Source organism: Rattus norvegicus, chromosome 5 (genome assembly GCF_036323735.1).
Source record: "Rattus norvegicus strain BN/NHsdMcwi chromosome 5, GRCr8, whole genome shotgun sequence".
Lineage (NCBI taxonomy): Eukaryota > Metazoa > Chordata > Mammalia > Rodentia > Muridae > Rattus > Rattus norvegicus.
In genome coordinates, this window is record NC_086023.1 from 16207191 (window position 1) to 16224894 (window position 17704).

The 17704-nt window shown below is 37.7% G+C and overlaps 1 pseudogene; it reads left to right on the top strand.

Moving 5' to 3' along the window:
- Positions 1–10504: 10504 nt before the first annotated feature.
- Hnrnpa1-ps48 (heterogeneous nuclear ribonucleoprotein A1, pseudogene 48) lies at positions 10505–16839 on the top strand (annotated as a pseudogene).
- The last annotated feature ends 865 nt before the right edge of the window (positions 16840–17704 follow it).

The following is a 17704-nucleotide window of genomic DNA, read 5'->3' on the forward strand; positions in this document are numbered from 1 at the left end:
CACAGCCTGAGCGCTATCATTCTGTGGTGATTTGAATGAGAACGATCCCCATAGACTCATGTGCTTAAGTTCTTGGTCCTCAGTTGGTGGAACTATCTGAGAAAGATTAGTAAGTGTGGCACTATGGAGGAGGTATGTCTCAGGGGGTGAGGCTGAAGCTTCAAAAGCACAGACTATGCCCTCTTCACTCTCTGCCTCCTGCTTGTAGTTAGAGATATGAACATTCAGTTGCTTCTTTTGCCGTCACTTCACTCCACCATCATGGACTCTAACCCACTGGAATTGCAAGCCCAATTAAATGTTTTCTTTAATAAGTTGACTTGAGCGTGAAAGTAACCAAATACATCTGCCTTAAAATTCTCCCCTACAAACACTTAAGTCAGTTACTTTTAAATGGAGTTCTTGGGATATAGGCAAAATGCAGACAAATTTGTTGCCAGCATATAATGTAAATGATCTGTACTCCAGTTCTTGGTAGTCTTTGTTGCCCTGAAACGTCAATACCTTTACCTAGTTTGAATTTCCTCCATGTCTCTGATCTTTCAAGTTCAAATTAGATATTCTCGTCTCATGAATTCCTGTTTGTAGAATTTGAGGGTTTTTCCAGTCCAAAATTTGAAAGTTCCCCATTCCTCTTACAAACGAGTTCCAAAGGCATAAGAACCACATGGTCAGGTGCATTACAGTAGTAGTCTCTTTCCTTAAAATGGATTTTCTATATTTTTGTTCATTTGTTTTCATATTTGCAATAACAAATATGTGACAGGGAAACTTTTAAGGAGGGGTGTATTTATTCAGGCTTGTACTTTTAGAGGATTCATTACATTACATTGGAGAGGGCATTACAAGAGGATCAGGATTTTAGATAGTAACTGTGCATCTATAGTCAGGAAACATCCTTTTCAATATCTTCACACCAAAGTTGATTAAATATGCAGATGAAGAGCTCATGGACATTGGTTATGGTGTGAATGTGTGTGTATTTGTGTGTATTTATATGTGTGCATGTGTGTGTGTGTGTGTGCCTGTGTGTGTTTGTAATATATATTTCAAAGAAATGTTTCTCATATATAAGTAGTGTTGAAATAAAATGCCCTTCATGAGTCTGGTAGTAGAGTAGTAGTAGTAATAGTAGTAGTAGTAGTAGTAGTAGTAGTAGTAGTAGTAGTAGTAGTAGTAATAGTAGTAGTAGTTGTTGTTGTTGTTGTTTCGTTTGACCCTCAAACATTTTCAAAATTAGGAGACACATCATATTCTTGGTGACTTTTCATTATTTCATGTTAATTGTTTGAAGATTTTTATTTATATGCAAAATGCATTCTGCTTAGTCTGTTCTCACACTGATGCTTGACGCCATCCCATTCTGATTATGCCAAAAACTTCTACCAGTCTTTCCAAGATTTATATATTTTTGAGTGGGTTTTGTGACCAATTTGACTTAACTAGAGCCCAATGTAACATTTGGGTTGGTATTATCCATTATTGACAACTGACTTAAATGATTCTCCCTCTCTCTGAATCTGTCACTGAGAAATAACTCGCAATAGGGATAGGATCCTGAGCCCCTTAGTCATCCATGGCTCATAGTATAAAGAGCTTACTCTTGAACAGACTAAATGAAGGTGTCTGCAGTTGCAGTGATTTTGCAATTCTACTGACTGTTTTTTCTCAAATACTTCGGAGCCCTTCTCCTTATATTCGGAGACTTACATTTATTCATCCCCATTTTTGATACTGTCACAGAATCTTAAAAGGGAATGCTATACATGTTCTTTTTTTAGGGATGGTACTCAATTGTCACTAATTCTGAAGGCTGAGCAGTGATGAGTCTGCATTCTCTGCACTTTGCAAGAAAGATATTTCTCTGTTTAAGGCTGAGAATGGCATTTTTCTTTGTGCATATACATAAATAATTAGAGAGCAGTTTGCTATCAATTTAGTTTAAAAGTCAAGCTAATAATATTATTAATATTAATATTAATAATAATGATAATGATAATAATAATAACCACAGTATTAAGTGCTTCACTGCGACCTATGACCTCTCCTGCCATGTTTTGGAAGAATTTCATGGTACTACGTACAAGTTTCCTTTTGTGAAATGTGATTCAAATTTAATCAAAAAGTGGCCGGTTACTCTTTCTACTGTCATGCCACTGTTGTAGAAATGCATTACTGGGCAGGTTGGTTTCATAGTTTTGAGGGTTTTTTGATTAATAAGACCACTGATGCCTTTTCTTCTCCAACAGCTGGTAAAGCAACTGCTGAGAGTTTAAAAACTAGCTGAAAAGGCTTCCAAATAAATTTATTTTCTTTATCTGTATCTTCACCAATGAAGTGTTATCTTCTTGCTCTTGTTGGAAATAAAGTGTAATAGGAAGCACTTCTGTTGACTGAGGGAGCCCTGGAGCTTCCCCCTCATAACAGAAAAACACCTCCAAATACACAGAGGTATTCCAAACCTTGCCCTGGGTTTTGTTTAGTAGTCTATAAGAGCAGCTTTTTCTACCTATGCAGGGTTATCGCACTTCAAATTTCCTTTAAAAATAAATTCGTATTTAAATTTTTACAAGATGTTATTTTTTTCAATGTGACTTTTTCCTACTTACTTTGTTTTAGTTAATGTTTCCCTGACTTATCCCCTCCCATCAATACTCTGCTTGAACTTGCCCATATCTATGTTCTCCTTCTCTTCTTTCATCATTTTCTACATACAATCCCTTCCCTTAAGAAATCCTCTGCCCTACTGGGTTTCTGGATTTTTATAGAAACTTCCAATTGAATACAGAAAATTAAAGTTTAAAACAAAGACTTACACAAGAGGGAGAACATGTAGCATTCAACTTTTATAAGCCTGTGTTACCATACTCTACAATCTTGTCATTTGTGTCCCTCACCTGAAGTTTTCTTTATAGTTGAATAAAATCACATTATATATGTAACATATTTTTTATTTCTTCATCAATTGATCAATGTCAGGCTGTTTTGAACTCCTGGTTACTGTGAATGGAATTACAGTGAATATGAGCGAACAATTATCACTTAGTAGAATGTAGAACCCTTTGGGTAGATGTGCAGGAGGGATTAGCTAACATATATAGTAGTCTGTTCCTAGATTTATTAGGACTCTTTATGTTGATTTCACAGAGTCTGTGTCAGTTTTCATTTTAGTGAATGGTAACTACGAATTCTGATTTCTCTACATGCTCACTTAATTTCTTCAGGATACTTTTAGTGAATTGGGTAACAATCACAAGGTAGTTTTAATTTATATTTCTCTGAGTAAATATGTTGAACACATTTTATGTTTGCTATTTAACTTTATTTTTTATTGGATATATTTCTTTATTTATATTTCAAAAGTTATTCCCTTTCCCAGTTTCCTGTCCATAAGCTCCCTATCACCTCTCCCTCCCCCATAAGGGTATTCTCCCCCATACACCCTGCCTTACCAATCCCCCCAGATATTTCCCAGCACTGGGTGTCCAACCTTGACAGGACCAAGGGCTTCCCCTTCCAGTGGTACCCAACATGGCTATTCTCTGCTACATATGCAGTTGGGATATGTGCTTGGGTCAGTCCATGTATATAGTCTTTGGGTAGTGTTTAGTCCCTGGAAGCTCTGGTTGGTTGGAGTCGTTGTTCCAAGCCTCCTCAGCACTTTCAGTCCTTTCTCTAATTCCCCTCTGTATTTGACATGTTCTGGTTGTGTCTCTCAGGGGACATCTATATCTGGGTCTGGTCAGCATGCACTGCTTACCTTCATCAATCTTATCTACTTTTGGTGGCTATATATATATATATATATATATATATATATATATATATATATGCCATATGTAGGACAGGCTCTGTATGGCTGTTCTTTCAGTCTCTATTCTAAACTTTGCCTCCATAGCGCTCCTATGAATATTTTTTGTTCCCCCATTTAAGAAGGACTTGGAAGCATCCACATTTTGATCATCCTTGAGCTTCATGTGGTCTGTGGATTACACCTTTGGGCTAATGTCCACTTATCAATGAGTACATACCAAATGTGTTTTTCTGTAATTGGATTACCACACTCAGGATGATATTTTCTAGTTCATTCCATTTGTCTATGAGTTTCATGAAGTCATTGTTTTTGATTGCTGAGTAGTACTCCATTGTGTAGATGTACCACATTTTCTGAATCCATTCCTCTTCTGAATGATCCATCTGCATTCTTTCCAGCTTCTGGCTATTATAAATAAGGCAGCTATAAACATAGTGGAGCATGTTTCCTTGTTGTATGTTGGAGTTTTTTATCATAGTCATTGTGACTGGTGTGAGGTGGAATCTCAGGGTTGTTTTGATTTGCATCTCCCTGATGAATAAGGATGTTGAACATTTCTTTAGGTGATTTTCAGCCATTCAATATTCCTCAGCTGAGAATTCTTTGTTTAGCTCTGTGTCCCATTTTTAATAGGCTTATTTGGCTCTCTGCAGTCTAACTTCTTGAGTTCTTTTTATATTTTGGATATTAACCCTCTATCATATGTAGAATTGGTAAACAACTTTTCCCAATTAGTTGATTGCCCTTTTGGCCTAAAAACAATGTCTGTTGTCTTACAGAAGCTTTGCATTTTTATGAAGTCCCATTTGTCGATTCTTAATCTTAAAGCATAAGCCATTGGTGTTGTGTTCAGGAAAGTTTTCCCAATTCCCATGAGTTCTAGACTCTTCCTCACTTTTCTTCTATTAGTTTGAGTGTATCTGGTTTGATGTGGAGGTCCTTGATCCACTTGGAGTTAAGCTATGTACAAGACAATAAGAATGGATCAATTTGCTTTCTTTTACATGCTTACCTTCAGTTGAACCAGCACCATTTGTTGAAAATGCTATCTTTAAAATATTCATTAGGCATTATTTCTTCTGATAAACCTGTTCAGATCTACATTTCACTTCATGATCTTGTTTATTTTCAGAATGTTTGGTTTTCTGTGGTCTTTGTGTATTCCAAATATACCCCTCTGTCAGGGATAAAGCTAGCAAAGTAGATTTGAGTTTATAGGCTGCTTGTTCACTCAGTTGATTGTTTTCTTTGCTGTAAAAAAAGAATTTTATTGTCATGAGGATCCATTGTCAATTTTTCTCTGTGTGAACATAGTTTTATTTATAAAACCTTTCTATATGTATTTATTTTAGTGTACTGCCCTCATTCTATTCTAGCAGTTTCAGACTTTCAGGTTTTACAGTGAATACTTTGGTCCATTTGGAGTTGATTTTTGTGTAAAAATAAAAGTCTAGTTTCATTCTTCAGCATATAGACATCCATTTCACTCAATGTATTTTGTCGAAAATGCAATGGTTCTTCAATAAGTGTTTTTACAATATTCTTCAAAAATCATGTTTCTGTAGTCATAGAGACTTATGTTTAAAATGTTTTTCCATTCCACTTTCAACATTCCTGTTTTTGTGCCTCTATCATGATACTTTTTAGCAATATGGCTCTTTAATTTAACTTGAGATCAAGCATGGCAATGTTATTTAGTTATTTTTCAGTGTTTTTTTTTCCTTCAGAATTGGTTTGGCTATTGGAATTCTTCTTTGTTTTAAATTAATTTTAAGATTTTCCATTTTATTTCTGTGATGAATATCATAGAAATTTTGATTGAGATTGCAATGAGTATGTGCATTGCTTACGATATGATGATTATTTTCACAATGTTATTTATAATAATATATGAACATGGGAACAATTTCCATTTTCAAGTGTCTTCTTCATTGTCTTCATCCATAGTTTAATCTTTACATTGTAGAGGTCCTTCCCTTCATTCCTTAGGTTTACTACGGGAGTTTGTTTTGCTTTCATTTTTCAATGCTATTTTAAATGTATTGTCTCCCAGATTCCTTTCTCAGTGTCATTCTCTTGTCATTGCTTCATAGAAATGCTAATGGTTTGTATGGGAATGTATGCTGCCACATAGCTGAAAATAATAATCAGTTCTTGTAATTTTGTGGTGGAGTCTGAAGGATCTCTTAGGTAAATTTTCTTGTCATTTGACACAAATAAAAGATCTTTGTTTTCTGGTGTGTATCCCTTTTGTTCCCTTCTCTTTTTTTTATTGCTAAGACTTTGAACACCATATTGAATAGGGGTGGACATTTACAGTTATGTTGGTTATGCATTTGTCCAGTATAGATTTCGTTATGTTGAGGAAGGTTTTCTGAAACACCATTCTGTCTATTCTCCCTAGAATATTTATGTTATGTGATTTTGTATTCTTCTAAAAGCCTTTCCTTTTCTTCATCTATTAAAACAATCATGTGGTTTTATCTTTAATTACATTTATATGACTTAATGTATTCTTCAGCTTACATATAATGAATCATTTTCTCATCTCTGGTCAGGATGAATGCTTAGACTTGGTTAGCTGTCAATGCAACTCAATCTAGCTTCTTCTAGAAAAAGGAAACCTCAATGAGAAAATGTTACCACCAGATTCATCTATAAACAAGATTCTGAGCCATTTTCCTGATTATTCTAAAATATGGGCAGTCACAGTCCACTGTGTCTGGTATCCCTATGGTTGGGTGATCCCATATAAAAAACAGATGGAGTAAGCTATGTAGTGCAAGGTGTTAAGCATCTTTCTTCTAAATCCTGTGCTTCAATGCCTGCTTCGCGGTTCATAGTTTGAGGTACTGTTCTGACTTTAGTTCTTGAAGGAAAGTAAACTGTATGATGAAATAAAACCTTTCATCACCCAAAATTGATTTAGTAATGACCTTTGGTACTGCAGTAAGAAACAAAATTAAAACAGTAATGTCTTGATGTACAATTATGCAGTTTGCAAGTCTGTTGTTGAGAAATTTTGCATATGTGCTTGTTGGGTCTGGATAGTTAAGGCTGATATCTGCTGTTGTTTGGACAGCTCTCTTGAGCCCATTACAAACTGGAGGACTATATTTACCAGCAGGATTTCTTATTCTCTGACCTCGTCTGGGGAACCCAAAAATGATCCTCTACCTGTGGAATGTCATGTAGCCTTGATGAGATTATACGTTCACCTTCATTTCTTCTGATAAAATCCTGTCAGGCAAGCAATCACAGGCCATCTGAAACCCTGTTCATCCACTCGGATGCGTGTGTCTTTATGGACATGTGGCCAGTAAACAAAGGGAAGGGAGAGCCCTGTGATTACCAAGTATTTTGTACTATAATTCATTTTTTTTGGTCTTTATCTGGTTTTGATGTGTAAATAATAGTGGCTTCATAGGATGTTGAAAGGGTTCATTTTATACTTGTTTGTTTGTGTGTGCGTGTGCGTGTGTGTGTGTGTGTGTGTGTGTGTACGTGTGTGTGTTTACATATATACAATAATTAACAAATTTTGAAAATATTTTGTTGGTTATTTTAATTATTTACATTTCAACTGTTGTCCACATTCCCAGTTTCCTCTTCACAGACACCCTTTTCAATGCCCCTGTCACCCTGCTTCTATGAGAGTGCTTCTGCCCCCCAACCCCTCCCACCTCACTGCCCTAGCATTTCCCTCCAATAGGGTGTCAAGCCTTCATAGGACCAAGGGACTCCCCCCCCCATTAATACCAGATAAGGTCATCTTCTTTTCATATGCAGCTGGAGACATGGGTCCCACCAATTGCATTCTTTGGTTGGTGGTTTAGTCCTTGGGAGCTCTGGGGAGTCTCGTTGGTTGATATCATTGTTCTTCCTATGGGGTTACAAATGCCTTCACTTCCTTCAGTCCTTCCCCTAATTTTTCCATTGGGGTCCAAATCCTCAGTCCAAAGGTTCATTGCAAGCATCCACATCTGAATTGGTCAGGTTCTGGCAGAAGGTCTCAGGAGACAACTATATCAGGCTCCTGTCATCAAGCACTTGGCATCAGCAATGAAGTCTGTGTTTGATTGCTGCATATGAGATGGATCCCCAGGTGAGTCAGTCACTGGATGACCTTTCTGCTCTATTCTTAGTCCCTACATTTCTTTAGCGGGAGCAATTTTGGGTTAATATTTATGAAATGGGTGCTTGGCCCATTTCCCTGAATAATCCCTGAACCAGATAACCTCTGGTATGGTGTCTGCAGGTTCTCTCTTTATTTGCTAGGTATTTTAGTTAATGTCACCCCTGTTGGGTCCTGAGAGCTTCTTGTTTCCTGGCATGTGGGACTTTCTGGTGGCAACCTCCAGTTCCCTATCCCGCATTGCTGCATGCCTCTGTTCACTTTCCTGACCCTTTCTGTATCTCCCCCATCTCCTCGATACTTGATTCTGCCCCACATTTTCCCCCTTCTCCTCTTTTCCACCCAAGTCCATTGCACCATCTACCTCCCATGATTATTTCATTTACCATTCTAAGTAGGACTGAAGCATCCACACCTTGGTCTTCCAAAATATTGTGGGTATCCTGAGCATTTTACTTAATATCCACTTGTTAGTGAATATATACCATGTCTGTTTTTTGTGACTGGGTTACATAACTCTGAAGGATATTTTCTAGATCCCTCCATTTGCCTGCTAATTTCATGAAGTCATTGTTTTAAATAGCTGAGTAATGCTCCATTGTGTAAATGTATGAATTTTCTATTCATTCCTTTGTTGAAGGACATCTGTGTTATTTCCATCTTCTGGCTATTACAAATAAGACTGCTATGAGATTAGTACATGTTATATTCTCATTTAGGTATGTGCCAAGGAGTGGTCCTCAGGTAGTACTATGTTCAGTTTTCTGAGGAGCTGGTAGACTGATTTCCACAGTGGTTGTACCAGCTTGCAATCCCACAAGCAATGGAGGAGTGTTCATCTTTCCTAGCCAGCATCTGCTGTCACCTGGGGTTTTAAACTTAGCCCCTCTGACTAGTGTGCAGTAGAATCTCATGGTTTTGATTTGCATTTCCCTGAAGACTAAGGATATTGAACATTTCTTTAGGTGCTACTTGAGAATTTGTTGGTTATCTCTATATCTCATTGTTGAATAGGGTTATTGGGTTCTCTGGAGTCTATTGAGGGTTGATATATATATATATATATATATATTGGATATTAGCCATTTATGAGATGATAGATAGAAGAGTTGGTAAAGATCTTTCCAATATGTAGGTTGCTATTTTGTTCTGATGACAGTGTCCTTTGCCTTACAGAAGCTTTTCAATTTTATGAGATACCATTTGCCTATAGTAGATCTTAGAACCTGTATCATTGTTTTTCTGTTCAGGAAAATTTCACCTGGTCTGATCTGTTCAAGGCTCTTTCCCAATTTCTCTTCTAATAGATTCAATGTATCAGGTTTTATGTGGAGGTCCTTGATCCACTGGCACTTGAACTTTGTTGAAAGAGGTAAGAATGGATCAGTTTGCATTCTTCTACAGGCTGACCTCCAGTTGAAGCAACAGCATTTGTTGAAAATGTTGTCTTTTTTTCCATTGGATGGTTTTGGCTCTTTTGTCTAAGATCAAGAGACCAGAAGTGTGGAGGTTCCTTCCTGAGTCTTCAGTTTTATTCCATTGATCTCCCTGCTTGTCTCTGTACCAATACCATGCAGTTTTTATCACTATTGCTCTATAGTACAGCTTGAGAATAAGGATAGTGATTCCCACAGAAGTTCTTTTATTGTTGAGAATTGTTTTTGATATCCTGGATTTTTGTTACTACAGGCAAATTTACGACTTGTTCTTTCTATTTCTGTGAAGAATTAAGTTGGATTTTGGTTGGGGATTGCAGTGAATCTGTAGATTTCTTTCAGCAAAATGGCTATTTTTACTATATTAACCCTGCCATTCCATGAGCATGGGAAACGTTTCCATTTTCTGAGATCTTCGATTTCTTTCTTCAGAAACTTGAAGTTCTTGTCATACAGATATTTCACTTGCTTAGTTAGATTAGACCAAGATTTTTATATTATTTATAACTTGTAAAGAGTGTAATTTCCCAAATTTCTTTCTCAGCCCATTTACTCTTTGAATAAAGTAAACCTACTGATTGAGTTAATTTTGTATTTACTCACATTACTGAAGTTGTTTCTTAGCTGAAAGAATTCTCTTGTGGATTTTATTGGGGGGTCACTTATGTATACTATCATATTATCACCAAACAGTGATATTTTCCTTCCAGTTCTTCCTTTCCAATTTGTATCCTTTTGTTGTCCAATTGCTCTGGCTAGAATTTCTAGTACTACTTTGACTAGATAGGGAGAGAGTGAGTAACTTTGTCTAGTCCCTCATTTTATTTCATTTCATTTAGTTTCATGTTAGCTGCTGGTCTGCTGTCAAATGCTTTTACTATGCTTAAGTATGGGCCTTGAATTCCTAATCTTTCCAAGACTTTTAATATGAAAGGGTATTGAATTTTCTCAATATTGAATATTCTTTAACATCTAATGAGATGATCATGACTTTTTTTTCTTTTAGTTTGTTTACATAGTGGATTAATTTCATGGATTTCCTTAAATTAAAACATCCATGTGCTCTTCCTCTCAGTCCCATATTGAACTTGAGTTGGAAGAGGCAAGTCTGATCTCAAAATGGAGGGCCACAATCCAAAGGAACAAGAGCAGCTGAGCAAGCTGTTTATTGGTGGTCTGAGTTTTGAAACCTCAGATGATAGCTTAAGAGAACATTTTGAGCAATGGGACATGCTTACACACTGTGTGGTAATGAGAGAGATCCTCAAACAAAACGTTCCAGAGTCTTTGGTTTTGTGACCTACTCTTGTGTCAAAGAGGTGGATGCTGCAATGTGTGCTCGGCCACACAAGGTTGATGGATGTGTGGTGGAACCAAAGAGACCTTTTGGAGAGAGGATTCTGTAAAGCCTGTTGTCTGTTTACTGGCAAAGAAGATTTTTATTGGTGGTATTAAAGAGGATACAGAAGAACATAATCTGAGAGACTACTTTGAAAAGTATGGGAAGATTGAAACTATAGAAATTATGGAAGACAGAAGATTCCATAGAAATCATTGACTCAACTGTCAAAGATAATGTAAAGCGGAAAAAGCTACTGGTCCAAAACATACAGGAAATACAGGACTCAATGAGAAGATCAAACCTAAGGATAATAGGTATAGAAGAGAGTGAAGACTCCCAGCTCAAAGGACCAGTAAATATCTCCAACAAAATCATAGAAGAAAACTTCCCGAACCTAAAGAAAGAGATACCCATAAGCATAAAAGAAGCCTACAGAACTCCAAATAGATTGGACCAGAAAAGAAACACCTCCCATCACATAATTGTCAAAACACCAAACGCACAAAATAAAGAAAGAATATTAAAAGCAGTAAGGGAAAAAGGTCAAGTAACATAAAAAGGCAGACCTATCAGAATCACACCAGACTTCTCGCCAGAAACTATGAATGCCAGAAGATCCTGGACTGATGTCATACAGACCCTAAGAGAACACAAATGCCAGCCCAGGTTACTGTATCCAGCAAAACATTGATGAATTAACATTGATGGAGAAACCAAGATATTCCATGACAAAACCAAATTTAGACAATATCTTTCTACAAATCCAGCACTACAAAGGATAATAAATGGTAAAGCCCAACATAAGAAGGCAAGCTATACCCTAGAAGAAGCAAGAAACTAATCGTCTTGGCAACAAAATAAAGAGAATGAAAGCACACAAACACAACCTCACATCCAAAATGAATATAACGGGAAGCAATAATCACTATTCCTTAATATCTCTCAATATCAATGGCCTCAACTCCCCAATAAAAAGATATAGATTAACAAACTGGATACGCAACGAGGACCCTGAATTCTGCTGCCTACAGGAAACACACATCAGAGACAAAGACAGACACTATCTCAGAGTGAAAGGCTGGAAAACAAATTTCCAAGCAAATGGTCAGAAGAAGCAAGCTGGAGTAGCCATTCTAATATCAAATAAAATCAATTTCCAACTAAAAGTCATCAAAAAAGATAAGGAAGGGCACTTCACATTCATCAAAGGAAAAATCCACCAAGATGAACTCTCAATCCTAAATATCTATGCCCCAAATACAAGGGCACCTACATATGTAAAAGAAACCTTACTAAAGCTCAAAACACACATTGCACCGCACACAATAATAGTGGGAGATTTCAACACCCCACTCTCATCAATGGACAGACCATGGAAACAGAAATTAAACAGTGATGTCGACAGACTATGAGAAGTCATGAGCCAAATGGACTTAACTGATATTTATAGAACATTCTATCATAAAGCAAAAGGATATACCTTCTTCTCAGCTCCTCATGGTACTTTCTCCAAAATTGATCATATAATTGGTCAAAAAACGGGCCTCAACAGGTACAGAAAGATAGAAATAATCCCATGCCTGCTATCGGACCACCACGGCCTAAAACTGGTCTTCAATAACAATAAGGGAAGAATGCCCACATATGTGTGGAAATTGAACAATGCGCAACTCAATGATAACCTGGTCAAGGAAGAAATAAAGAAAGAAATGAAAAACTTTTTAGAATTTAATGAAAATGAAGGTACAACATACCCAAACTTATGGGACACAATGAAAGCTGTGCTAAGAGGAAAACTCATAGCGCTGAGTGCCTGCAGAAAGAAACAGGAAAGAGCATATGTCAGCAGCTTGACAGCACACCTAAAAGCTCTAGAACAAAAAGAGCAAATACACCCAGGAGGAGTAGAAGGCAGGAAATAATCAAACTCAGAGCTGAAATCAACCAAGTAGAAACAAAAAGGACCATAGAAAGAATCAACAGAACCAAAAGTTGGTTCTTTGAGAAAATCAACAAGATAGATAAACCCTTAGCCAGACTAACGAGAGGACACAGAGAGTGCGTCCAAATTAACAAAATCAGAAATAAAAGGGAGACATAACTACAGATTCAGAGGAAATTCAAAAAATCTCAGATCTTACTATAAAAACCTATATTCAACAAAACTTGAAAATCTTCAGGAAATGGACAATTTCCTAGACAGATACCAGGTATCTAAGTTAAATCAGGAACAGATAAACCAGTTAAACAACCCCATAACTCCTAAGGAAATAGAAGCAGTCATTAAAAGTCTCCCAACAAAAAAGAGCCCAGGTCCAGATGGGTTTAGTGCAGAATCCTATCAAAACTTCATAGAAGACCTCATACCAATATTATCCAAACTATTCCACAAAATTGAAACAGATGGAGCCCTACCGAATTCCTTCTACGAAGCCACAATTACTCTTATACCTAAACCACACAAAGACACAACAAAGAAAGAGAACTTCAGACCAATTTCCCTTATGAATATCGACGCAAAAATACTCAATAAAATTCTGGCAAACCGAATTCAAGAGCACATCAAAACAATCATCCACCATGATCAAGTAGGCTTCATCCCAGGTATGCAGGGATGGTTTAATATACAGAAAACCATCAACGTGATCCATTATATAAACAAACTGAAAGAACAGAACCACATGATCATTTCATTAGATGCTGAGAAAGCATTTGACAAAATTCAACACCCCTTCATGATAAAAGTCCTGGAAAGAATAGGAATTCAAGGCCCATACCTAAACATAGTAAAAGCCATATACAGCAAACCAGTTGCTAACATTAAAATAAATGGAGAGAAACTTGAAGCAATCCCACTAAAATCAGGGACTAGACAAGGCTGCCCACTCTCTCCCTACTTATTCAATATAGTTCTTGAAGTTCTAGCCAGAGCAATCAGACAACAAAAGGAGATCAAGGGGATACAGATCGGAAAAGAAGAGGTCAAAATATCACTATTTGCAGATGACATGATAGTATATTTAAGTGATCCCAAAAGTTCCACCAGAGAACTACTAAAGCTGATAAACAACTTCAGCAGAGTGGCTGGGTATAAAATTAACTCAAATAAATCAGTTGCCTTCCTCTATAGAAAAGAGAAACAAGCCGAGAAAGAAATTAGGGAAACGACACCCTTCATAATAGACCCAAATAATATAAAGTACCTCGGTGTGACTTTAACCAAGCAAGTAAAAGATCTGTACAATAAGAACTTCAAGACACTGAGCAAAGAAATTGAAGAAGACCTCAGAAGATGGAAAGATCTCCCATGCTCATGGATTGGCAGGATTAATATAGTATAAATGGCCATTTTACCAAAAGCAATCTGCAGATTCAATGCAATCCCCATCAAAATACCAATCCAATTCTTCAAAGAGTTAGACAGAACAATTTGCAAATTCATCTGGAATAAGAAAAAACCCAGGATAGCTAAAGCTATCCTCAACAATAAAAGGACTTCAGGGGGGATCACTATCCCTGAACTCAAGCAGTATTACAGAGCAATAGTGATAAAAACTGCATGGTATTGGTACAGAGACAGATAGATAGACCAATGGAATAGAATTGAAGACCCAGAAATGAACCCACACACCTATGGTCACTTGATTTTTGACAAAGGAGCCAAAACCATCCAATGGAAAAAAGATAGCATTTTCAGCAAATGGTGCTGGTTCAACTGGAGGGCAACATGTAGAAGAATGTAGATCGATCCATCCTTATCACCCTGTACAAAGCTTAAGTCCAAGTGGATCAAGGGCCTCCACATCAAACCAGACACACTCAAACTAATAGAAGAAAAACTAGGGAAGCATCTGGAACACATGGGCACTGGAAAAAATTTCCTGAACAAAACACCAATGTCTTATGCTCTAAGATCAAGAATCGACAAATGGGATCTCATAAAACTGCAAAGCTTCTGTAAGGCAAAGGACACTCTGGTTAGGACAAAACGGCAACCAACAGATTGGGAAAAGATCTTTACCAATCCTACAACAGATAGAGGCCTTATATCCAAAATATACAAAGAACTCAAGAAGTTAGACCACAGGGAAACAAATAACCCTATTAAAAAATGGGGTTCAGAGCTAAACAAAGAATTCACAGCTGAGGAATGCCGAATGGCTGAGAAACACCTAAAGAAATGTTCAACATCTTTAGTCATAAGGGAAATGCAAATCAAAACAACCCTGAGATTTCACCTCACACCAGTGAGAATGGCTAAGATCAAAAACTCAGGTGACAGCAGATGCTGGCGAGGATGTGGAGAAAGAGGAACACTCCTCCATTGTTGGTGGGATTGCAGACTGGTAAAACCATTCTGGAAATCAGTCTGGAAGTTCCTCAAAAAATTGGACATTTAACTGCCTGAGGATCCACCTATACCTCTCTTGGGCATATACCCAAAAGATGCTTCAACATATAAAAGAGACACGTGCTCCACTATGTTCATCGCAGCCTTATTTATAATAGCCAGAATCTGGAAAGAACCCAGATGCCCTTCAACAGAGGAATGGATACAGAAAATGTGGTACATCTACACAATGGAATATTACTCAGCTATCAAAAACAACGAGTTTATGAAATTCGTAGGCAAATGGTTGGAACTGGAAAATATCATCCTGAGTGAGCTAACCCAATCACAGAAAGACATACATGGTATGCACTCATTGATAAGTGGCTATTAGCCCAAATGCTTGAATTACCCTAGATCCCTAGAACAAATGAAACTCAAGACGGATGATCAAAATGTGAATGCTTCACTCCTTCTTTAAATGAGGAAAAAGAATACCCTTGGCAGGGAAGGGAGAGGCAAAGATGATTAAAACAGAGACTGAAGGAACACCCATTCAGGGCCTGCCTCACATGTGGCCCATACATATACAGCCACCCAATTAGACAAGATGGATGAAGCAAAGAAGTGCATACCGACAGGAGCCGGATGTAGATCGCTCCTGAGAGACACAGCCAGAATACATCAAATACAGAGGCGAATGCCAGCAGCAAACCACTGAACTGAGAATAGGTCCCCCGTTGAAGGAATCAGAGAAAGAACTGGAAGAGCTTGAAGGGGCTGGAGACCCCAAAAGTACAACAATGTCAAGCAACCAGAGCTTCCAGTGACTAAGCCACTACCTAAAGACTATACATGGACTGACCCTGGACTCTGACCCCATAGGTAGCAATGAATATCCTAGTAAGAGCACCAGTGGAAGGGGAAGCCCTGGGTCCTGCTAAGACTGAACCCCCAGTGAACTAGACTATGGGGGGAGGGCGGCAATGGGGGGAGGGTTGGGAGGGGGACACCCATAAGGAAGGGGAGGGGGGAGGGGGATGTTTGCCCGGAAACCGGGAAAGGGAATAACACTTGAAATGTATATAAGAAATACTCAAGTTAATAAAAAAAGAAGAAGTTATGGAAGACAGGCAGAGTGGGGAAAAGAGAGGATTTGCTTTTGTAACTTTTGATGATCATTACACAGTTGATAAAATTGTTGTTCAGAAATGCCACACTATTAATAGGCATAATTGTGACGTGAAAAAGGCCCCTTCTAAACAAGAGATGCCGTCTGTTCGATCACAGAGATGTCGTGGAGGTAGATCTAGCAACTTTATGGGACGTGGAGGAAACTTTGGTCATGGCAGAAGAAACTTTGGTCATGGAGGAAACTTTGGTGGAAGAGGAGGTGGAAGTGGTGGCAGCAGAGGCAGTTATGGAGGTGGTGATGGTAGGTATAATGGATTTGGAGGTGATGGTTGCAACTATAATGGTAGTCCTGGTTAGAGTAGTAGAGGAGGTTATAGAGGTAGTGGACCAGGATATGGAAACCAAGGTGGTGGATATGTTGGTGGAGGATGAGGATATGATGGTTAAAATGAAGGAGGAAATTTTGGTGGAGGTAACTATGGTGGTGGTAGGAACTATAATGACTTTGGAAATTATAGTGTAGAGCAACAATCTAATTATGGACACATGAAGAGGGGCAGTTTTGGTGGAAGAAGCTCAGGCAGTCCCTATGGTCGTGGCTATGGATCTGGAGGTGGAAGTGGTTGATATGGCAGCAGAAGGTTTTAAAATAAAACAAACAGCAACAGTTCTTAGCAGGAGAGAGAGTGAGGAGTTGTCAGGAAAGCTGGAGGTTACTTTGAGACAATCATCATAAATGGATTAGAAAAAATAAAAATCTGCCACAGAAGGAACAATGATCCATAGTCAGAAAAGTTACTGCAGCTTAAACAGGAAGCCCTTCTTTTTCAGGACTTTCATAGGCACAGTCTGCAAAAGTGTAGCTATCAATTAATGCAATGTAGTGTCAATTAGATGTACATTCCTGAGGTCTTTTATCTGTTGTAGCTTTTTCTTTTTCTTTATTTTTATTACATAAGGAAGCAAGCTACAACCTAGAAAAAGCAAGAAACTAATTGTCTTGGCAACAAAACAAAGAGAAGAAAAGCACACAAACATAATCTCACATCCAAATACGAATATAACAGGAAGCAACAATCACTATTCCTTAATATCTCTCAACATCAATGGACTCAACCCGCCAATAAAAAGAAATAGATTTACAAACTGGATACAGAATGAAGACCCTGCATTCTGCTGCCTACAGGAAACACACCTCAGACACAAAGACAGACACTACCTCAGAGTAAAAGGCTGGAAAACAACTTTCCAAGCAAATGGTCAGAAGAAGCAAACTGGAGTAGCCATTCCAATATCAAATAAAATCAATTTTCAACTAAAAGTCATCAAAAAAGATAAGGAAGGACACTTCATATTCATCAAAGGAAAAATCCACCAAGATGAACTCTCAATCCTAAATATCTAGGCTGCAAATACAAGAGCACCTACATACATAAAAGAAACCTTACTAAAGTTCAAAGCACACATTGCACCTCACACAATAATAGTAGGAGATTTCAACACCCCACTCTCA